The sequence below is a fragment of the Palaemon carinicauda genome, chromosome 36 (genome assembly GCF_036898095.1).
Source record: "Palaemon carinicauda isolate YSFRI2023 chromosome 36, ASM3689809v2, whole genome shotgun sequence".
Classification (NCBI taxonomy): domain Eukaryota; kingdom Metazoa; phylum Arthropoda; class Malacostraca; order Decapoda; family Palaemonidae; genus Palaemon; species Palaemon carinicauda.
This window is the reverse complement of record NC_090760.1, coordinates 2,814,624-2,839,208: the sequence shown is the minus strand read 5'-3', so window position 1 is coordinate 2,839,208 and position 24,585 is coordinate 2,814,624. Positions and strand designations below refer to the sequence as shown.

The window sequence follows — 24,585 nt, the reverse complement described above, 5'->3', positions numbered from 1 at the left end:
GATTTGTTCTTCGCCCCCCCCAAGGAGGATAGGGTTACTTACTATGGAGACTCCTTCCCTTCTTTACCGGTCGAGATAGCGTCTAAGGAGGCACGACCTACGACCGGACGGGATTCACCCCGTACAGCAATGGACTTGCATTCCACTCGTAAGCCGACGGAGTCCTCTAGGTCCTTGGGGACAGAAGACCTCCGGCCTCGTAGGAGGGAACCGAAGGATTTGTTCACCATCCCCAAATCCTTGGCCAGGCTTCCTTCCTCTTTGCCTCCCAGGTAGCCGGAAGCAAGCACCTCCCCGGTAGTCTCCCTGTCCCCAGTCTGTACAGTTGCCGACTTCGACCCACGCTGGGCTCCTATGGATGAGAGCTTGGACGTGGAAGGGCAGAGCGATCTCAAGGACGACACTCTGCCAGCAGCCGCTAGCCCTAAGCTTACAGAGGATGAGAGGAAGGAGTTGGAACACGCCTTCTGGCAGGTCCTAGCCTGCATCCGTTCCATCAATGGACTTCCAGATCCATCGGCAGCCCCTCTAGATGGAAAGGAGACGGTCCTTGACCAGTTCTATGGCACTCAGAAACCTCATAGGACCAGTGCAGCTTTGCCCTGGTCAAAAGGGTTGAAGAGTGCCAAACAGATGGCTGTGTCCCAGGCAACTGGGTCCAACTCTTCTCTCTGCTCCAACTCGTCCTCCAAGCTCTTACCTCCTCCGTATGTGTTTCAGAGGAGGTACTACGAGATCCTTGGGGAATCTCTTCCAGCGCTGCCTCTTGACCACTCAATAGAGGCATTCTCGAAGGCCACCCCCTTAGAGAAACTTGTGGGACTTCCTGTCTCCTTTTCGGCCTCTGAAATCCTAAACCAGGAAAAGGTGGCGAAGTACGTCATGCAGGCTACTTCATGGCGGGATTTCTGGTTAGGATCCTTAGGACAACTGATGCGGTCTAAAGACCTGTCTCGGGAGTCCTCCAGGAAGTCTTTGGAGACTTTCCTATTGTCTGGCACTCTGGCCATTGAGTTCCTCTCCCATCAGGTAATGAACCTTTGAGCCGACACTATCCTGAAGAGGAGAGATGCTGTCATAGGCAAGCTCTATAGACATCTCCCTCAGGCCGAAGTATCGAGTCTGAGAAATGCTCCTTTCGAGGGCAATTCTTTGTTCCATCCCGAGGATGTCGAGTGGGTGGCAGAGAGGTGGAGGCAGTCCAGTCAGAACTCCCTCATCCAAAAGGTCTTAACAGCTAGACCTTACCCCTCTCAGCCACAGCGGAAAGCACAGCAAAACCTGCAGCCGAAAAGGGCTAGAGGCCCAAAACATCAGGGTAAAAAGGGTGCAAAACAGGCTTTTCACAGCAAAAAGTCCTTCCGTGGAGGAAAGGGTAAGAAGGGATCTGGCCGAGGCCGGTCCCAATAAGACAGGCAATCCTCCCATTTGCCCACCTGTGGGGGGGATGCCTTCAAAGCCGCTGGCAGAGGTGGCTTCACCACAGGGCCGAACCCTGGACGGTCGAGGTGATTCGTTCAGGGTATCGTATCCCGTTCACACGCTCTCCCTCCACTGACTCGAGTGTCGATTCCATTGAACTCCTGTGCGAAGGGATCCGCACAGGAGTTTTCCCTCAGGGCAGAAGTCCAGTCCATGTTGGAGAAGGACGCTCTCCAGGAGGTCCTCGACTGGTCCCCAGGGTTCTACAGTAGACTCTTTCTTGTGAAAAAGGCGTCTGGAGGCTGGAGACCAGTCATCGACCTCTCGGTCCTGAACAGGTTTGTCGAACAGACACCTTTCAAGATGGAGACGGCTGACACAGTCAGACAAGCGATAAGACCCCAGGACTTCATGTGCACTCTAGATCTGAAGGACACATACTTCCAGATCCCAATTCACCCGTCTTCCAGGAAGTATCTGAGATTCATGTTCAATTGGAAGCATTACCAGTTCAGGGTACTGTGTTTCGGTCTTTCCACAGCACCCCAGGTATTCACGAGAGTATTCGCCCTAGTATCATCTTGGGCTCACAGTGTCGGCATCCGTCTCCTAAGATACTAGGACGACTGGCTGATTCTGGCAGACTCGGAGGCGGCCCTTCTCCGCCACCGAGACAATCTGGGGATCGTGGTAAACCTCGAAGTCTCAACTGCTCCCCTCTCAAGAACTGGGATACCTAGGCATGCGATTAGACACCCTAAGGCATAAAGCGTTTCCATCAGACGAGAGGATCCAGAGACAGGGAGATAGCACAGGTCTTCCTCAGTCGGGAAGAGCTCCTGGCACAGTCTTGGCTTCGCCTTCTCGGTCACCTCTCTTCCCTTACCCGACTGGTCCCCAACAGTCTCCTCAGGATGAGATCCCTCCAGTGGCGACTAAAATTCCTGTGGAACCAGCACTCCGATTCCCGGGATCACCTAGGGCTAGAGGAACAGTCGAACCTCAGGTGGTGGCAGGTGCAGCCGAACCTCTGCAAAGGGGTCGATCTTCTCATCTCTCCCCCGGAATTGATGCTTTTTTTCGGATGCATCAAAAGAAGGGTGGGGGCTCACGTGCTGCACCATTACATCTCCGGCCAATGGTACGAATCAGAAAGGTACCAGCACATAAATCTCTTAGAGATGAGGGCAGCTTTTCTGGCCCTCAAAGAGTTCCACCAGGTCCTGGCGTGGCACTCCATGGTGCTTATGAGCGACAACACCACGGTAGTAGCTTATCTAAGTAAACAGGGCAGTACCTTTTCGCAGCAGCTGTGCCATCTTGCAGTAGAGAGACTCAAAGGGGCAGAGGACAACTCGGAATGTGCTAGCAGACAAGCTGAGCAGAGCGACTCAAATATTTGGCACCGAGTGGTCTTTGAATTCCCTGATAGCCAACAAAGTCCTGACTTTGTGGGGTTCCCCGACTGTGGATCTGTTCGCAACGGCCCTGAATTTCAGGCTCCCATTGTACTGCTCCCCAGTCCCCGATCCCCAAGCTCTTTGGCAAGATGCTTTTCAACAACGGTGGATACACCAGGATGCTTACGCGTTTCCCCCATTCTGTCTGATGAGAAAAGTCCTCAACCAGGTACGAGCAAGCACCAACTTGCAAATGACCCTCATTGCATAGCTATGTCATCATGCAGAATGGTTCCCGGACCTTCTGCATCTCCTCACGGAGATCCTGAGGGAGCTTCCTCAACAGCACGACCTGCTCAAACAACCTCATGCCAACATCTTCCACAGAGCTGTAGCCTCGCTTCGACTTCACGCCTGGAGACTATCCAGCACCTCCTCACATGAGGCTTTTAATGGCTGGACACCTCAGGAGATCCACAGAGGCAGTCTACCAGGCAAAGTGGTCAGTTTTCTGTGGTTGGTGTCGTGGAAGGGGTATCTCTCCCCTCGATGCCTCTGTTCCAACTACTGTATAGCGGAGTTTCTTGTATACCTTCGGGAAGAAAAGCTTCTCTTTGTCTCAGCAGTCAAAGGCTACCGCTCAGTCTTGAGTCTCGTCTTTAGACTGAAAAGAGTCGATATTTCTTCCTCGGAACTTTCTTTGCTCATACGCAGTTACGAGCTTACTGGCCCCCAGGCAGAGCTAAGACCTCCCCCTTGGAACGTGGTTCGGGTCCTCAGGTCTCTGAAGGGCTTCCCCTATGAGCCACTACGCCAGGCCTCAGATCGCAACCTCACGTGGATGACGGTGTTCCTGCTCGCTTTGGCTTCGGCCAAGAGTGTCAGCGAACTTCATGGTCAATCTGCTGATGTCTCCCACTCTAGGAGAGGGGGGGAAGTAATCCTCAACTTTGTCCCTGAGTTTGTAGCTAAGACTCAAAATCCGGGTGTGCCGGACTCCAGGTTCGGCCAATTTCAAATAGAGAGTCTTCGTTCTGTAACCGAAGATCCAGACCAACTGTTAATATGTCCAGTGAGGAGTCTTGAGGTGTTACTTAATAAAAAACAGCAAAAGCTCACCCTCATGTATGAGCACTTTTTGTCAGCACGGGGAAGGTCAAGAGGAGGGTCACAAGTAATACTATTTCCTGGATAAGGAAAGTAATCGAATACGCTCTATATCCAGATCATCCTCTGTCCAACCGACCCAGAGCTCATGACGTCACAGGCATTGCAACATCTCTGGCGTTCAAGAAGAATTTTTCTGTGGCACAGGTATTGCAAGCGGCCGTGTGGAAGCGTCAGATGACCTTCACAGCCCACTACCTGAAAGACGTAAACCACAAGAACATGGGAGACCTTTTCCATTGGTCCTGTGGTGGTCGCACAACAAATGGTCTAAACACCTCGGGCTCCTTGATGGACAAGTGGCAGAGGGTTGAAGGCTGAGGCTACCCGGATTAATCTGGGGTGAATGAGTAAGAATGCCTGGGTCCTTGCTTTCTTTCACCTTCTCCCCTCTGGGGAAAACAGCACCTTAGCATAGCTGACCTCACCTCGCTGCAGGTAAGACCTATTTCCCTTGTGCCTCTTAAGTATAGAAGAATACTTTATGTCCCCAATACCTTTTTGAGGGAGGGTATTGGCTAAGTCTTTTAAGAACAAAAGGTTTTGTACTCGAGTTCCTATGTTAAAGACAAGCTTCACTGTTAGTTCCACTCACACAAGCTTCTGCAGGCCGCTATCAGTGCATTACCTCATATTGGTACTTGATTTTAGCGAGGGTAGAGTCCCTACAACTATCGATCACATTGAAATAGAGAGGACCCCGGGTCATGACCAAGGCCAGTTGGTGAGGACTTCCTCCTTCCTAAGAGTAAGTCACCGTATAAATAGCAAATGGTTTATATCTACGCCGGAAGAAATAACAAATTTGTAAGTAATTTGTATTTTTAAATATTAAACTTAGCCGGTGAATATATAATAGCTGACGTCTCGGACGGCTCGACAGAAACACAAAAACTCGCGAGCGATCGCCATGAAGGTTGCGGGTGTGCCCACCAGCGCCGACTATCGGCCAGATACCGCATATACTTGTAAACAGCTCCAGTTCTTCTCTGTCGGTCTTGTCGACAAGTTGATTCCGCTCGCTGTTGACCTAGAGTTTTCGTCATTTTTGGTGAAGTACTTCTTTTTGGTTGTTTTGAGCTTTCGCAGTGACAGGTGTTTTTCTCTTCAATTAAAACTCTTGAACCCTTTTTTGGCTAGTGTTTATTGTTGATGACTTTGGATTTGTTTTGGATTTTCTTTGACTGTTCAATATGGCTGACCCTTCTCCTATCCCTGGACCTAAATTTCGCAAATGTAATGCTAGGGATTGTAACAAACGTCTTCCCAAGGCCTCTCTCGACCCACATACCGTGTGTTCTAATTGCCGGGGTAAAACCTGCCAATTAGGAGATCGGTGTGATGAGTGCGTGGTCTTGTCGGAATTCGACTGGCTAGAGTTTGATAAATATTCTCGTAAGCTGGAGAGAGATAGGGTGAGGAGAAGCTCCTCTAGGTCGTTGGAATTTTCCTCCTCCCATGCCCCTGAACCTAATCCTTCCCCTGTAGTAGTTGTTCCTGAACCCTCTACTAGCACTCATGAACCGTCCATGCGGGATATGTTGCTTGCCATTCAAGCTTTGGGCGAGAGAGTTGAGTCCTTAGCATCGGACCGTAATCAACTCATGTCGGATGTGAATTTATTGAAGTGTCAGAGTGCCAAATCAGAAAATCGTGGGGATAAAGTGATAAGTGCGCAAAGTGTTTTTAGTGTTGCGACCGAGGGTTCGTCTGTTCGTGCTTGTCGTTCCCCTAGTCCGAGACCTCTTTCAGGCTCCCCTGCACCAGGGAGAAGTAATGTCGTAGGACTTAAGGGGACGAGAGGCTTTAACCAACGTACAGACGTTCCCTCTTTGGTATCGGGCGTGTCTCGTCAAGATCGCCCCTACCATAAGACGAGCGAGGCTGTTTTCTCCTCGTCATCCGAAGGCTTCTCGCAAAAGAAACCTTGGCGCAAGGTTTCTAGACCCTTGAAGCGGAAGTCAGTCCCTTCAGGACAGGTCCAGCGTCCTGGCTGTAGCCATTGGGACAGCTCTGACCCTTTGCAGTCGTCGGAAGACTGTTCGCCTATTAAACGTAAGCGTAGCACGGGCTCCGAGAGTCTCAGTAAAGGCAATGTTTTGCCGACACACACGTTACCATCGTCTCGGCCCGTCCCAACTCCTGTTGATCCTAAATGGGTTGTCCTGCAGGATATGCAGACTAAGCTTGCCTCCCTTATGGAGGAGTATACCGTTGAGCAGGTTCACGATGATCCTCGCCGTTACGCTGATCGAGACTCTGGCCGTCAGCCGCCCAAACGAGCTTTTACTCGTCCTTTTGACGTTATGAAACGTGATGTCGGTAGTTTGTCACGTCAGTCACGTGACTTGGATCCTCACTCGCTGCAGTCCCGTGTTGACTTTCAGCCGCTGCCGCAGCCTCGTGTTGACGTTCAGCCGCTGCCGCAGTCTCGTGTTGACGTTCAGGACGTTCGCCAACCAGCTCAGTTGCCTCGTTTTGACGTTGAGCGTCAAGCACCGCTGTCAAGGGTTGTTTTGACTGCTCAGTCTAGGCAGTCAAGGCAGTCTCGACTTGACGTCGAGCGTCCATCAACTCCAGTTGTTGTTGCTGGTCAGTCCTTTCAGCAGCGACATGACGTCGCTTCCTTGACTGCTACTGCTGCTCCTTTGCTTGTGGACTTTGCCTGTCAAGCATTGCCACCGCGGCAGGTCTCTCCTTTTCTTGAGACTCGACAATTGTCGGACAAGGTTCCTTCAGATGAGGATGTTGCTGATCCTCCGCCTACTGATATTCCTTTGGGTGTTTTATCAGACGGAGAAGAGCCTAAAGCTACTCAACCCTCTATGGACTTTAAGAAAATCATGATGATTTTTAAGGATCTTTTCCCAGACCATTTTGTAACTTCTGCTCCTCGTTCGCCTCCGTCAGAGTTTGCGCTAGGCCTAGCTACTTCGAAGCCTTCTTTTACTAAGCTAGTGCTCTCTCGCTCTTCTAAGAGGGCTTTACGTTTGCTAGGCGACTGGTTGGTTACCAGGAGGAGTTTGGGGAAGACGGCCTTTGCTTTCCCTCCTTTTAAACTAGCTTCTAGAGCGAGCGTCTGGTATGACACGGGAGAAGTTCTCGGCTTGGGAGTCCCTGCCTCTGCCCAGGGAGACTTCTCAAGCCTCGCAGACTCTCCCCGTCGCCTGGCCATGAGACGCTCTAAAGTTTGTTGGTCCTCCTCGGACCTTGACCATCTCCTTAAAGGGGTTTACAGGGCCTTCGAAGTTTTTAACTTCTTAGATTGGTCTCTAGGAGCATTAAGCAGGAAGATCTCGTCGGCCGACCAGGATGTTTCCGTGCTTATTATGTCTTGCATGGACAAAGCCATCCGTGATGGCTCCAATGAGCTCGCCGCTACCTTTACGGCTGGAGTCCTGAAGAAGAGGGAGACTCTTTGCTCGTTCCTTTCGGCAGGAGTGACTCCCTGTCAAAGGTCGGAGCTTCTCTTTGCCCCCTTATCAGCTGCCTTGTTTCCTCAACAGCTGATCAAGGACATTGCGGCTTCGCTGGTGCAGAAGGATACACACGACCTGATGGCTACTTCTGCTCGCAAGGGTGCTCCTTCATCGTCTTATGTCGTGAGACCCAAGATCGATACCCCAGCGACTAGGTTTATCCCGCCCTTTCGTGGCAGAGCCCCCAGCAGGGGAGGCGCTCGTGCCGACGGTAAAAGAGGCAAGAGGAGAGGATCCAAGTCCTCCCGTGGCAGAGTCTGACTGCCCACGTCCTCAGACAGCGGTAGGGGCCAGACTGAACAGCTTCTGGCAGGCCTGGGAGAAGAGGGGTGCAGACCAAGAGTCTGTGTTGTTGCTCAAGGAGGGGTACAAAATACCTTTTGTACGCAGACCTCCTCTAGTAACAGTTCCTTTAGACCTCTCTCCCAGGTATCGAGAGGAGTCAAGGAGACAAGCTCTACATCAGCAGGTTTCTCTGTTGCTAGAGAAGGGAGCGGTGGTGAAAGTCTCGGACCTTCAATCACCGGGATTTTACAACCGTCTCTTCCTAGTCCCAAAGCATACGGGAGGTTGGAGGCCAGTGCTGGACGTCAGTGCGCTCAACGTTTTTGTTGTAAAAACAAAATTTACGATGGAGACCACGAAGTCCGTCCTAGCAGCGGTCAGAGAGGGAGACTGGATGGTCTCTCTCGACCTGAGGTTTGTTTACAGGAATGTGGTGTACAAGTTCCGAGCACTGTGCTGCAGCCTCAGCCCTGCTCCTCTCGTGTTTACGAGGCTCATGAGGAATGTGGCAAAATTCCTTCATTTATCGGGAATTCGAGCCTCCCTGTACCTGGACGACTGGCTTCTCAGAGCATTGTCCCGTCATCGCTGTCTGCAGGACCTTCAATGGAGGACGTTGGGTCTGGCAAAGGAGTTGGGACTGTTGGTGAACTTAGAAAAGTCTCAACTGAATCCCTCCCAGACGATTCTCTATTTGGGGATGGAGATTCGCAGTCTAGTTTTTCGGGCTTTTCCGTCTGCCACCAGGATAGAGCAAGCCCTGCTCAAAGTCCGCCTCATGCTGAAAAAAGACCGTTGCTCAGTAAGAAGTTGGATGAGCCTCTTAGGGGGACTGTCATCCCTGGAGCAATTTATCTCACTAGGGAGACTTCACCTTCGCCCTCTCCAGTTCCATCTAGACTTCCATTGGAACAAGAGCAAGACTTTGGAAGCTGTGTCAATCCCGATCTCCGAGCCAGTAAAAACGTGCCTGAACTGGTGGGACAGCAACATAAGTCTGCGAGAGGGTCTGTCCCTGGCGGTCAAGAACCCAAACCACGTGTTGTTCTCAGACGCGTCGGATTTGGGTTGGGGAGCGACTCTGGACGGTCTGGAATGTTCGGGTCTTTGGACGTCGGATCAGAAGAGCATGCACATCAACTGCAAGGAGCTGTTGGCGGTTCACTTGGCCTTGACGAGTTTCGAGAGCATTCTTCGGAACAAAGTGGTAGAAGTCAATTCGGACAACACCACAGCCTTGGCGTACATCTCCAAGCAAGGAGGCACTCACTCCCACACACTGTTCGTCATCGCAAGGGACCTCCTCATCTGGTCAAAAAATCGAGGCATCTCCCTGTTGACAAGATTCATCCAGGGGGACTTGAACGTCTTGGCGGACTGTCTCAGTCGGAGAGGTCAGGTGATCCCCACAGAATGGACCCTCCACAAGGACGTGTGCAAGAGTCTTTGGGTGACTTGGGGTCAACCCACCATAGACCTCTTTGCCACCTCGTTGACCAAAAGGCTCCCGACCTATTGCTCTCCAGTCCCAGATCCAGAGGCGGCCCACATAGATGCGTTTCTACTGGATTGGTCTTACCTGGACGCGTACGCATTCCCGCCGTTCAAGATCATCAACAAGGTACTGTAGAAGTTCGCCTCTCACGAAGGGACAAGGTTGACGTTGGTTGCTCCCCTCTGGCCCGCGAGAGTGGTTCACAGAGGTACTTCAATGGCTGGTAGACGTTCCAAGGAGTCTTCCTTTAAGGATGGATCTCTTACGGCAGCCCCACGTAAGGAGTCTTCATCAAAGCCTCCCCGCGCTTCGTCTGACTGCCTTCAGACTATCGAAAGACTCTCAAGAGCTCGAGGTTTTTCGAAGGAGGCAGCCAGAGCGATTGCGAGAGCTAGGAGAGCTTCTACCATCAAGGTCTACCAGTCGAAGTGGGAAGTCTTTAGAGACTGGTGCAAGTCATCATCCATTTCCTCTTCCAGTACCTCTGTAGCCCAAATTGCAGACTTTCTCCTGCATCTGAGAAATGTTCGCTCCCTCTCGGCTCCCACTATTAAGGGCTACAGGAGCATGTTGGCTTCTGTGTTCAGACATAGAGGCTTAGATCTGTCCAATAATAAAGATCTCCAAGATCTCCTTAAGTCCTTCGAGACCTCTAAGGAGCGTCGTATGGCAACTCCTGGATGGAACTTAGACGTGATCCTAAGGTTCCTAATGTCCGACAGGTTTGAGCCATCACATTCAGCCTCCCTGAAGGATCTCACCCTCAAGACGCTTTTCTTAGTGTGCTTGGCTTCGGCTAAAAGGGTCAGTGAGATCCATGCCTTTAGTAAAAACATCGGCTTTTCTACAGATAAAGCCACATGTTCGCTTCAGCTTGGTTTCTTGGCCAAAAATGAACTGCCTTCTCGTCCTTGGCCTAAGTCGTTTGATATACCTTGCCTATCAGAGATTGTAGGCAACGAGCTTGAAAGAGTACTGTGCCCAGTTAGAGCTCTTAAGTTTTATTTAGCTCGTACCAGATCCTTACGAGGTGGATCTGAGGCCTTGTGGTGCTCAGTTAAGAAGCCCTCATTGCCTATGTCTAAAAATGCTTTATCGTATTTTATTAGATTTTTAATCCGAGAGGCTCATTCTCACTTAAGTGAAAAAGATCGTTGCTTGCTTAAGGTCAAGACGCACGAAGTAAGAGCGATAGCAACTTCCGTGGCCTTTAAGCAAAACAGATCTCTGCGAAGTATTATGGACGCGACCTTTTTGAGGAACAAGTCGGTGTTCGCTTCATTTTACTTAAAAGACGTCCAGACTCTTTATGAGGACTGCTACACACTGGGTCCATTCGTTGCAGCGAGTGCAGTAGTGGGTGAGGGTTCTACCACTACATTCCCTTAATTCCAATATCCTTTTAATCTTCTCTTGAAATGTTTTTAATCTTGTTTTGGGTTGTACGGAAGGCTAAGAAGCCTTTCGCACCCTTTTTGATTTGGCGGGTGGTCAAATGTCGTTTCTTGAGAGCGCCCAGATTAAGGGTTTTGATGAGGTCCTGTTGTATGGGTGGTCGCCCTGGATACAACAGCTCCTGGGAGTCTTTCAGCATCCTGAGAGGATGGTTGGGCTTCGTGAGGAAAGCGGACTAATAAGGCAGAGTAATCGTCAGAGTCAGCTTCCTTACCAGGTACCTATATTTATTTGGGTTTTGTTATGATATAACTGTCAAAAACTCTAAGCATATACGCCTTTATTGTATTAATACTGGTCTCTACCCACCACCATGGGTGTGAATCAGCTATTATATATTCACCGGCTAAGTTTAATATTTAAAAATTATATTTTGATTATAAAATAAATTTTTGAATATACTTACCCGGTGAATATATAAATTAAAGGCCCTCCCTTCCTCCCCGATAGAGACCCAGTGGAATGAGAAGAACTGGAGCTGTTTACAAGTATATGCGGTATCTGGCCGATAGTCGGCGCTGGTGGGCACACCCGCAACCTTCATGGCGATCGCTCGCAAGTTTTTGTGTTTTTGTCGAGCCGTCGGAGACGTCAGCTATTTATATATTCACCGGGTAAGTATATTCAAAAATTTATTTTATAATCAAAATATCATTTTTCCTAGTATACAAACCTGGAGCTATTTATACAAATTGGCCCGCCACCCTGTCCCCCGAGAAGTCCTGCCATAAAGCAAAGTGGTTACTCAGCCGATAGGTGTGAGTGAGCGGGGTAGCCAGTCTACCCCACCCCCCACCCGCTAACTAGCGGATGGGGTAGTTATCCCTCACTAAAATTATTATGGCTTGTCTTTCAGCTACGCCAATAGTATACTCTACCCCTATAAATAGCTCCAGGTTTGTGTACTAGGAAAAATACAAATTACTTAAAAATTTGTTATAAGTGTGCATTTAATTCTAACGGTCTTGCCTTCTCCATCACAAGGCTCAATACTACACAGTATTCTAGAAGTTTTATTCCAGCTGTGACTAGATTGTGGAATAGTCTTCCTAATCAGGCAGTTGAAACGGTGGAAATTCAGAAGTTCAAAACTTAGTGAATTTTTTTTTACGTTAAACAGACTGACAGAAGTCTCTCTTCATAATTCATATATGACAGATCTATTTTAATGTTACTGTTTTGAGACATTTTTTATACAGTACTGTATTCATTATTCATTACTTCTCATATAGTTTATCCGTTTCCTTATTTCTTAACCTAGCTATTTTTCTCAGTTGGAACCCTTGGGGTTATAGCATCCTGCTTTTCCAACTAGAGTTGTAACTTAGTAATAATAATGATGATAATAATAATTTTAGAGAAACTGGAACTGCCATTAAAGTTTAACATATAGTTATTACTACCAGCAGTTGGCTGGTAATCGCAAGCACCCACCTGTCAGTCAGCAAGACTAGAGTTGACTTTGGCTGCAAGCAGTATGCATGGACTTTCGCGGCCTACTCAAATTTGGCTGTGTAAATCTTTTGCTTTCAGTTTCCAAGACTAAATGGACAATATAATGGAGACATAAGTTTGTGTCCAGGTACCCCTGGAAAGTGTGTGGCAGGTTTATCAAAGTCTACCGTTGATCCCGGTCATTCATATGTATTTTTGCAGGGGCCATGACTTCGCAGTTATTGCACTGTGACGAGTACGGTTCATGACCATCTCTGCAGTGGGTGCAATTTGCCACGAAGGACTATTCAGTTTGGGTGTTTGAAATGACCAAGAAATTTTATAGCTCAATTTGTGATGTTTCCTGACCTATCTTCCCCTAGGGTGCCTTTAAGGGTGAGTCCTCTGGAAGAATTCATTTGTGGGTAAGGATACTTCAACTTGCCCTCTGGGCAACCTTTGGAAAAGGTGGTAATAGTAAAACACTTGCTCCTTCATCTCGAGATTCTTTAGCTGTACACAGACTGACAGCAGTGTCCTGGACCTAAGGAAGTTGTGGCCCACCTTGGGCATCATTGATGCTCTGTCAATGCGAAAATTTGGAAAGTGTCTGTCTCAAGCTTCCCTTGCTGTGTCTGTCTAGTCTGCAACACCTGTGTAGGTGTTCGTGAGATATTTTGTGCAGACTGGTCCTCTAGGAGAACTCGAGCCATTTGCATGAAATTTCACCTGAGATCTCTGGTCCCTCGGCTCATAGGAACCTTTGAGGCCAAGTTCCTATAAGGATTAGACACTTGAGACTGTCTTTCTTCTTGCTTTAGCCTCAGCAAACCAGGTAGGTAAGCTACATGGCATTTTTTATGTTATTACAGTATTCAACTGAGGAAGTTGTCTGTCACCTGTTCCACAGTTTATTGTAAAGATGCACAACCCTTTATCCTTGTCCCCATATTTGAGTCCTTTGCCATTTCTCCCATTAAGGATGCGTCCAGTAATCCGGATGATTTGCTTCTTTGTCCTGTAAGGGCACTATGGAATATCCTGAAATGGATTTGGCACGTCATGCCTCAGCACTGAAATATTTTAATTTCCATAGGCAGGTTAAAGATGAATTCCAAAAACATACTCTCATGGCTTCAGGAGCTAAGAATCCTAAGGAACCCACACAAACATGCTCTCATAAAGTCATTGTGTCAACTTTATCCTTTAGGAAGAACCTGTTGGTGGCACAAGTTTTCAGGGCCAAAGTATGGAAATGCCAGATAGTCTTCGCGGCCCACATTGTGTGGTAGTATACCCACAAGTCCTTGCATGTTTACCCATGAACCAGTGGTAGCCCAGCAGGTTGTTGCATGTCTTCTAAAATAGAGGTCACAACATAGTCTAGCAAGAGGGATGGAATGTGTGGGCTTTTTCCTTTCATTTCCCTCCCTTTGGGTGTTGTGGTCGTGCATTATTTACGGTAATTGATCCGACATTTATTCAGGTAAGGATCTGTACCGAGCAATGTTTCTGTGGATTCAAATATAGAAGTATCTTCCCCATCCTCCTTTTAAGGGTGAAGAAAGATGAAATGTATGCAATTGATTTCTTTTGATGAGTAGTATATTTCTTACTCAATTTTTTTCTGGCAGTTAGGTAGACTGGAGTTAACATTTTTTTGCACCTCTTAGAGTCCAAGTGCTTTGACATCCCAGGATTTTAGACTAGCTAGCTTGGTTGTAAGACCTTTCTCATTCCAAAAGATAAGTTTTCTTTCAAAAGAAGAGGGTTTGTATTAGTGTAGGAATAAATTGCACATTTTAAAGTAGTTTTGAACTTTCGGTTAATGTTCCCACCACAATCCTCTCGTAAATCCCGAGGAAGGTCAAAGTGGCTACTCTGTACTGGTGATAGGGCAGGATATATCCACCAACTGCCAGTAACTAGCTTATTGTTTTTCACATTTGTGTGGTATTATGTAAGAGTAATGAAAAACTATAATACTCATTCTATTCTTTACAATTTTTTCAGCACTGTATACCAAAATGGTATTTGATTTTTTCTAAACTATCAAAATTTATTCAAAATCAGTTATGTAAAATTCTATATTAAGTTTTGCTGGTTAATATTTAATAAAAATGAAAGGGACTGTTGAATCATGTAGTTTATTGCTTTTTTATTTTTCAGTTGTACAATATTTATTTTTTGCTATTTCATTGGGTCTTTAATTTTTCCATAAAATGCATTCCAATATGTGGAGCTTTGCTAGTCTTTATTTAGTAATGGCCAGTAAATTGTGAATGTAAAACTGAAGTGAAATAATGAACCTTAATGGGTAACAGTAACTGCATTGATAGGTTTTTAGTCTCAAAATTGTTTGCCTTTTGCTCAGATAACAAGCTCTTGAGAATGAAAAATATGGACAATACGGTAACTGATATGATCTGCTAATGTTTAATAATAACTGCTTTCATTTCCTTGTGATTGTAGGTATGAAATATTCCCTATAATTCAAATTAAAACTTTATCATTATAATGGTGACTCAAAATTAATTAATTTGATATTTCAGATGCCGCCGAAGGTTGATCATGTGCTACTAAGTTGGGAAGTTGTTAGATGGTGCTCACAATTTAACAAACCTGATTCACTAAGGTGATTTATTGATGACGTCTTGGTATTGCAATCATTTTGCCCTGCGGTGTATACTGTTATTTGTAAGTATGGTAAACATTATTATATAAGTACTGTACCTAGTTTAGTTTATTGGTATATAGTGTAACAGTTTATTTAAGGTGCTATTACTGTATGCTGTACTAGATTAAAATTATTAATGAAGTATAGAATATATTTATGGTTATGTTATACAGTATGCTCTAGAAATCAGCACAATTAGTCAATTTACCTTTTGCTAATGGTAGTAGAATATTGGCATTAATATTTCTTCTCATTCTGAAAATGTATCCTTTTTGAAGTGCAGTATCATATGTATACCAGCACTTTTGGTCATAAGAATTGTGCTAAGCATGCAATTGCTATTATTTCCATGAAGCACTTTTGGTCATAAGAATTCTGTGCAAAGTATGCAGTTGCCATTATTTCTTTAAATCTCCTGATGTTCATATTGTTTTATCTCCAGAAGCTCTACTTAATCGACCTTAACCGGCAAAATTTTGAAATTTAAATTTCTAATTTTCTTTCCTTCAATAAACACATGCACTTAATGGGATGAACATTCAAGCATCAAGTGGTATAGATGCTTCATTCTCTTTGTCACTTGGTTTCTTCAGTTGCCGGTTATTTGCAGACCTGCTTCAGATGGTTTGCTTATTACCTCACATCTAAGCTATTAGATCGGAAGCTTTGATGAGTGGTATTAAAGGTGGATCACTTCTCTCAATTGGGCAACAATTTGAGAAAGAAAGATCTACATCTGTGGAAGTGAAGTTCATTGTATGTTCCTACATGTATAAAATATACAAAGCTTCCATTAGGAATGTCTACAGGAAAGTTAGAATGTCCATTGAAATATTTAAAGAGTTGAGTTAGAAAGAACTGGTGGAACTGCTGTGCTATCTGAAGAGGACTCAACATCTTGGGCTTGAGAGTCTCTCTCTTTAGCACTGGCAGAACCAAGAAGTTGTCATCGAAGATCAGTCTTTCTGGGTTGTGAAACAATAAAAGAGCATAGTCCTCAATCTCATTTCAAAAAGTATACCCATTTATTTAGTATTATTTTGAAACTTGGCTATTATAGGTAAAATAGTTTCAAAGAAAGTGTTGAGGTAGTGCAAATTTTTTTTTCCATCCATCCAGAAAGGAATATTTATTTTGATTTTATAGCACTATGGTAACCTGAAAATTACCTCAAGATTAATCTAAAAGTTAAGTTTTTACAAGTTCAATTATGGAGTATGAGATTCCCTCCTATATCTAATCTGGCCAGCTATGCAAGAGTAGAGTGGGAATCATGGGCTAGATAATCTCTGCCCTTTCAATAATGAAGTATGAGGCTATGAAAAAAGAAAAAATGGCAATGGTGCCAAGAGCTTCAAGAGTATGATTTGTCAATGTGGTGTATTGCAAATCTTATTGACAGTATAAATTGTGAATATGAGAAGTTATAAACATTCTGTACCTGTCAGTATAGAACCTGGTTTAATTCATTGTATATGTGTTCTTGTTCAGTTGTATGTACTGTAGTATTAAGTATGTTTCTCTGGAACTGCTAAATTCAGCCAAGTTTTACTGTTATTTTTTTTCTCATTCTAGGTCAGTTTTGAAGAAATTATCGACAAATAACAGTGCTGCTAAAGGTGAAAGAAATTAATTGCCAAATTTGAGAACTTCAGAAGTTAGATATGAGGAAGTGCTTGTATCGCCAAGAAGAGTTTTGAAATTATGGTGAGTAGCATGAGAGGATTGTTTACATTCTCTAATAATGTGGCAAAGTTTTGTAAGCGTTAGTCCACAATTTTGATGAAATAGGGTTTAATGCTATGATTCTTTCAGCCGTTTTTTAGGCAATTCTTGCTTGTTGATAGATTTATGAGTGGCTGGAGATGTGAAGACCAGTTGGTATGACTTTCTCCTAAGAGTAAGTCGCTCTTATAAATAGCGAAGGGTTTGTATTTGCGGCGGAACAAATAACATTTGGAGATGGTTTGTATTTTTCGCAGCATACAAACCTGGAGCTATTTATACAAATTGGCCCACCACCCTGTCCCCCAAGAAGTCCTGCCAGAAAGCAAAAGTGGTTACTCAGCCGACTGGTGTGAGTGATCGGGATAGCCGGTCTACCCCCCCCCCCCCCCCCCCCCACCAACTAGCGGATGGGGTTAGTTATCCCTCGCTAAAATTGTCTTGGCTAGTCTTTCAGCTTTGCCAAAAAGTAATAACCCCTATAAGTAGTTCCAGGTTTATATGCTAGGAAAAATACAAATAATCTCCGACTTTGTTATTTTGCAATTTTTAAACATTTAACTTAGCCGGTGGATATATATACATATAGCTAACGTCTACGACGTCTGGCAGAAATTCAAAAGTCGCGGGCGATCGTAGGTTGGGTTGCTAGGTGTACACTAGCGCCACCACTCGCCAGGATACTGTAACCATTCCTCAAGTCCCCTGTTCTTCTCTGCCGCTGTGGCGTAAACGTTGATTTTCTTGCTCGTGCTGACCTCAAGTTTCTACAGCTTTGGTGAAGTACTTGTTTTTGGTTTATGGCTTCCACTTGGTCTCTCTCTCTCTCTCTCTCTCTCTCTCTCTCTCTCTCTCTCTCTCTCTCTCTGTGTGTGTGTGTGGATGTTCCAAAATAGCTAACCCTTCCCCTGTGTATAGGAAATGTGCTAACGGCTGTAACAGACGCCTTCCAAAGGCTTCCATCGACCCCCACTCTATTTGTAACAAATGTAGAGGTAAGATATGTCAGTTGGGGGAGCGATGTGATGAATGTGTAATTTTATCAGATACCGAGTGGCTTGAGTATGAAAAGTATACTCGTAAGTTAGAGAGAGATAGGGTCAGAAGAAGCTCTTCTCATTCTCGAGAATTTTCCTCTCCCCATGTCCCTGAACCTTTTCCTCCCCCTGTAGTGGTAGTTTCTGAACCCCCTACTAACCCTAACGAGCCTTCATTGATGGACATGATGAAGGCGATTCATGCTCTTGGTGCCAATGTCGAATCGCTGGCTACGGATAGGAATTAACTCATGTCCGATGTAAAATTGTTTAAAAGTGCTTAAAAGTGCAAGTGTTAGTGTGAAAAGTGCAAAAAATCAGTGTTGCAGAGGGTTCGTCTGTTCGTACTTGCCGTTCACCCAGTCTGAGACCTCTTTCAAGCTCCCCAACCCCTGGGAGAAGGAATGTCAAACCACGAACAGACGTTCCCTCACGAGTTGCAGACGTTGCTCCTCACGATCGTCCTTATTATGGGAGAGGTGAGAGACAGTTCTCCTCATCCTCCGAAGACGTTAACGTCAGTAGGAAATCCTGGCGTCAGGTTTCCCGACCTCTTAAGAGGAAATTGGTTCCTTCAGAACAAAGTCAACGTCCTGGTTGCAGTCATTGGTGCAGTCCAGAACGTATACCTTCATCGGAGGAAGGCTCGCCTGCCAAACGTTCCTTTATAACGTCTGGTATTGTTGCTCCGGAGGCTCCTGCACAGGGTCACGGTGCTGTTGTTTTGTCTGGACTTTCCAGACTTGACGTGAGTGCTGCTGCTTCCGTTATCATCACTGACGTTGCGGAACAGACGTTGCCGAAGACACGTTCTGATCCTCTTGTTCGGGATCCTAATTTTAGCGTGCTGCAGGACATGCAGTCGAAGCTGTCCACTTTAATGCAGTCCTACTGTCCAGCTCCTGATCGACAGGAACCCTCGCTTGCGGAGCGTCACGGTTCTGATAAGCATGACGCTTCTCATCAGACTTCTAAGCGTGAAGTTTCACGTCACGCTGACGTGACCCCTAGTGTTAGGCATGCTGTCAAACGTGACGCCGATCGCCAGCTTCGACGTGACGTTGAGCGTCAGTCAATGCAGTCCCGACGTGACGTCGACCCTCATGCTCTGCATGTTACTCATCGGCAGGTTGATGTAGGCTGTCAAGCTTTGCCTTCTCGACTTCTTGTGGATTTGCCATCTCGTAAGAATATTGTTCTTTCGGATGAAGTTTACTCTGAGGAGGAAGCAGATGACCCCCTTTCCACTATGTACCATTGGGTATCTTGTCTGAAGAAGAGGAACCTAGAGCTGTCCAACAATCTCTGGATTTTAAGAAGATAATGACTGTTTTTAAAGAAGTTTTCCCGTCGCATTTTGTTTCTGCTGTCCCACACTCGCTAAAGCCCCCTCTTTTACTAAATTGGTGCTCTCTCGGTCGTCTAAGAGGGCTTTGCGTCTGCTGGGAGATTGGTTGCAGACCAAAAGAAGTCTTGGAAAGTCTTCTTTGCCTTCCCTCCATCTAAACTTGCTTCTCGTTCGAGCGTCTGGTATGACACAGGAGAAGTTCTCGGCTTGGGAGTACCTGCCTCTGCCCAGGGTGACTTCTCAAGCCTGGTAGACTCTCCTCGTCGTCTAGCCATGAGACGCTCAAAGGTGTTGTAGACTACCTCGGAACTTGACCATCTACTCAAGGGAGTCTTCCGTGCATTTGAAGTCCTCAACTTTCTGGACTGGTCGTTGGGAGCCTTGAGCAAGAAGGTGTCGCCTTTTAATAATGATTCTGGGTTCACATTATGTCCTGTATGGACAAAGCAGTAAGGGATGGATCCAACGAGCTTGCTGCCATTTTTACTGAGGTGTAATTAAGAAGAGGGAGTCATTGTGCTCTTTCTTAGCCATGGGAGTTACTCCTTGTCAGAAGTCGGAACTTCTTCTTGCACCTCTCTCTCGTTCACTTTTTCCCCAAGCTCTTGTGAAGGATATAGCGTCATCTCTTGCCTTGAAGGATACCCATGATCTAGTTGCTAAAACGGCTCGCAAGGTTTTGCCGTCGTCGTTTTCTAGCAACAAACCGAAGTTGGATACCCCTGCTTCTAGGTTTATTCCTCTCTTTCGTGGCAGAGCCTCCAACAGAGGCAACTCTCGTTCTGATGGAAGACAAGGTAAGAGGAGGGGAGCTAGATCTAGTCGTGGCAGTCTGACTGCCCACAACTTCAGACAGCAGTAGGGGCCAGATTGAAGAACTTCTGGCAGGCGTGGGAGAGAAGAGGAGCGGACCAATGGTCTGTCCTCTTATTGAAGGAGGGAGTACAAAATTCCCTTTATAAAGAAACCTCCTCTTGTTCAAAATCCGATAGATCTCTCTCCCAGATACCGAGAGGAAGCAAGAAGACAAGCCTTACACCTTCAGGTGTCTCTTTTGTTAGAGAAGGGAGCGGTGGTGAAGGTTTTGAACCATCAATATCCAGGCTTTTACAACCGCCTCTTCCTGGTTCCAAAGAACACAGGAGGTTGGAGACCAGTGCTGGACGTAAGCGCGCTCAATGTATTCATCCTGAAAACAAAGTTCATTACGGAAACTTTCAAGTCTGTTCTGGCAGCAGTAAGGGAAGGCGACTGGATGGTCTCTCTCGATCTCCAAGACGCATACTTCCATATCCCGATCCATCCGACCTTCCAACGTTATCTAAGGTTCGTGTATGGGAAGGAAGTGTACCAGTGAGCTCTGTGCTTCGGCCTCAGCACTGCTCCTCTTATATTTACAAAGCTCATGCGGAATGTAGTGAGCTTCCTGCATTCGACAGGTGTCAGAGCCTCCCTATACCTAGACGACTGGTTACTCAGGGCGTCATCCTTCAATCGCTGTCTGAAGGATCTCAGATGGACTTTGGACCTAGCCAAGGAGTTGGGTCTCGTAGTAAACAAGGAGAAGTCGCAACTGACCCCATCTCAAACTATTCTCTATTTGGGGATGGAGATACGGAGTCTAGTTTTTCAGGCTTTTCCATCGCCCACAAGACTAGAGCAATTTCTCTAAGATTCGTCTTTATCAGAAAAAGAGCAGTTGTTCTGTAAGATTGTGGATAAGTCTTTTGGGAACTCTCTCGTCGGTGGAGCAGTTTCTCCCCCTGGGAAGACTCAATCTATGCCCTCTCCAGTTTCACCTCAACCAGCATTGGGACAAGGAGAAGGGCTTGGAAGCAGTTTCCACTCCACTCACAAAAATGGTCAAGACTTGCCTGAAATGGTGGGACGTCAATCTCAGACTTCAGGAAGGCCTCTCTCTCGCACACCAGAGCCCAGACCATATGTTGTGCTCAGACGCTTCGGGCTTGGGGTGGGGAGCAACACTAGGCAAACTAGAGTGCTCGGGCCTTTGGTCCAAAGACCAGGTAAAGCTTCATATCAACCAAAAGGAGCTTCTTGCAGTTCTTTTGGCCTTGCAGAGTTTCGAAGGATTGATTCGGAACAAGGTGGTGCAGGTAAACGCGGACAACACCACAGCATTAGCCTACATCTCCAAACAAGGCGGGACCCACTCGCAGTCTCTTTACTTAACCGCAAGGGATCTCCTAGTTTGGTCAAAGGAAAAAAACATCTCCCTTCTTACAAGATTCATTCAGGGAGAAAGGAATGTGATGGCAGACTGCCTCAGCAGAATAGGACAAGTCATTTCCATAGAATGGACTATTCATCAGGAGGTGTGCGAGAAACTATGGCGGATATGAGGTCGTCCGTCCATAGACCTGTTCGCGACCTCGATAACGAAGAGACTTCCAACTTACTGCTCTCCAGTTCCAGATCCAGAGGCAGTCCACATCGATGCGTTCTTACTGGACTGGTCTTACCTGGAAATTTATCCGTTTCCTCCCTTCAAAATCCTTCACAAAGTTCTGCAGAAGTTCGCCTATCACGAAGGGACCAGGTTGATGTTGGTTGCTCCCCTCTGGCCCTCAAGGCATTGGAACACCGAGGTAAATCAATGGCTGGTGGACATCCCAAGGAGCTGCCAATGACGTTGGACCTACTCCAGCCACCTCACATGAAAAGATTCCATCAAAGCCTCCACACGCTTCGTCTAACTGCCTTCAGACTATTGAGAGACTCTCTAGAGCTCAAGGGTTTTCGAAGGAGGCAGCTAGGGCTATTGCCAGAGCAAGGAGATCCTCTACCATTAGGATCTACCAGTCCAAATGGGAGGTATTTCGAGATTGGTGCAAGGTCACCTCTGTTTCGTCGTCCTATACCTCTATAGCGCAAATCGCTGACTTTTTTGCCTCTACTATTAAAGGTTACAGGAGCATGTTAGATGCAGTGTTCAGACACAGGAACATGGACCTCTCGAACCATAAAGACGTTCAAGATCTTCTCAAGTCTTTCGAGACTTCCAAGGAGCATTGGATAGTGACGCCAGCTTGGAACTTGGATGTTGTCCTTAAATTTCTTATGTCTGAGAAATTTGAACCTTTGCACTCAGCCTCTTTCAAAGACCTTACTCTGAAGAAACTTTTTCTAGTGAGTCTTGCTACTGCAAAGAGAATTAGTGAGTTTCATGCCTTCAGCAAGAACATCGGCTTCTGTTCTATTAAGGCAGTATGCTCCTTGCAGCTTGGTTTCCTGGCCTAGAATGAGCGACCTTCTCATCCATGGCCAAAATCTTTTGAGATTCCCAACCTGTCAGATGTGGTTGGTAATGAGATAGAAAGAGTTCTGTGCCCTGTAAGAGCACTTAAATTTTATCTTGACAAAACCAAAAATTTGCTAGGCGAATCAGAGGCTCTATGGTGTTCGGTCAAAAAGCCCTCCCTACCGATGTCAAAGAACGCCTTATCATATTTTGTTAGATTTTTAATTAGAGAGGTTCACGCTCACTGCGGTGAGACTGACCTTCGGTTATTGAAAGTAAAGACTCATGAAGTCAGAGCAGTGGCAACGTCAGTGGCTTTCAAGCAAAATCGATCCTTACGAAGCATTATGGACGCAACCTACTGGAGGAGTAAATCTGTGTTCGCTTCACATTATTTAAAGAATGTCCAGTCTTTACGAGGACTGCTACACTTTGGGACCATTCGTAGCAGCGAGTGAAGGTTCTACCACTACCTTCCCCTAATCCTAATACCTTTTTTCTTCTCTTGAAACTATTGTCTTTTTTGTTGTATGTGGAGACGGAGAGTCTTCCGCAATCTTTTGATTTTAGCGGGTGGTCAAACTTGTTTCTTGAGAGCACTCAGATCAAGGGTATTGGTTAAGGTCCTATCATAGGGGTGGTCACCCCAGATATGACAGCTCCCAGAGGTCTTTCAGCCCCCTGAGTGGATCGCTGGGCTTCATAAGGATAGCAGACTAATGAGGCAGAGAATCATCAAAGTCAGCTTCCTTATCAGGTACTAACCCTTAAGTTTGTTTTTTATCAAAACTCTGAGTTATATTCCTATGATGTTTACTGCTGGTCTCTTACCCTCCTCCAAGGGTGTCAATCAGCTATATGTATATCTACCGGCTAAGTTAAATGTTTAAAAATTATATTTTCATATTAGAATAAATTTTTGAACATACTTACCCGGGGGATACAGTGAACCCTCGCTACTTCGCGGTTCGACCATCGCGGATTCACCACTTCGCGGATTTTTTCCATAACCCATATGTATACAGTAATATATATATATATATATGTATGCATGTATTTATGTATATATGTAGGTACTGTATGTATATGTGTATACATATAAATATATATATATATACACACACACACACACACACATATATATATATATATATATATATATATATATATATATATATATATATATATATATATATATATATATCTATATATCTAAAGTAGGAAGATGTGATTTAGTTCTAAGGGAAAAGTATGGGAAATATGTCTGGGTAATAAGCAAAGCTCTACCTCCAGTTTGTTTCTACATTATGATCAGAGATAAATGTAAACAAAACATTGGTTGCCATTTTTTATCGTGCTTTTTAGCATGTTTAGGAAATGCATGATATAAAATCACCTTTAATATTTGTGCCTGTTTTAGTTTAGGGTACTGTAGTACATGCATTAAGTGTTCTGTACATTAAAGGGTGGTTTGTTAACAGTACTACGTACAAGGGAAGGTTTTAAAAGTCTGAATATACATGTTGAATAAACAGGTAAATATGGTGTCACTACTTCGCGGATTTTCACCTATCGCGGCCGCGACTGGAACCTATCTACCGCGATAAACGAGGGTTCACTGTATACATAATTTAACTCCCTCCCTTCCGCCCCTCTAGAGACCCTATGGGCAGAGAAGACCTGAGGACTTGAGGAATGGTTACAGTATCCTGGCGAGTGGTGGCGCTAGTGTACACCTAGCAACCCAACCTACGATCGCCCGCGACTTTTGAATTTCTGCCAGACGTCGGAGACGTTAGCTAATTATATATATCCACCGGGTAAGTATGTTCAAAAATTTATTTTAATATGAAAATATCTTTTTAGCCAAAAATGCACCCAAAATAACCACCCATCACACAGAAAACCATGTTACATACGCATGGATAGAATCAAACTGGACAGTTTAGGATACTTGAGTGATGAAAGGGTCTAACAGCCAATCAGAGGCCAGGATACTGAATAGCATGTGCTTTAATTGGTTGTCTCTACCAGCTAGTAATGTACCTTATACGAAATCATTTGGACAAGTTAGTCTGCTCTCCTCACACTTTTGAGTTTATTTTTCCATTTAGATGACCAAGTGTTTGTCATATGGGGCACTGCTCATTTTCTTCAGAACATATTATACACATTTTTTTTCACTACCGAACTGAGTTTCTGTATTTTTATTTATTGTAATTTGATATGTTAATTTTTAGGTCCAAAATTTACTATTTTTAACAAAAAATTAAAACATGAAAAATCATAAACCTTAAGATTTCCTAGGACACTGTGATATAAAGAGTCAGTGATACAGAATAACATGAATTATATTAATCCAGGATGTACTGAGGGAGCGATATGTGTGCTGTGATATG

At 45.5% G+C, this 24,585-nt stretch overlaps 1 long non-coding RNA gene across 1 annotated transcript in view; it reads left to right on the top strand.

The window, feature by feature from the left end:
* Window positions 1-24,585, top strand: part of LOC137628332 (uncharacterized) — a 36,305-nt gene that overhangs the window by 6,467 nt on the left and 5,253 nt on the right. The window contains exons 2-3 of the long non-coding RNA XR_011041334.1: window positions 14,690-14,834; window positions 16,390-16,521. This is a non-coding gene — a long non-coding RNA (uncharacterized lncRNA). The remainder of the gene's footprint in view (window positions 1-14,689; window positions 14,835-16,389; window positions 16,522-24,585) is intronic.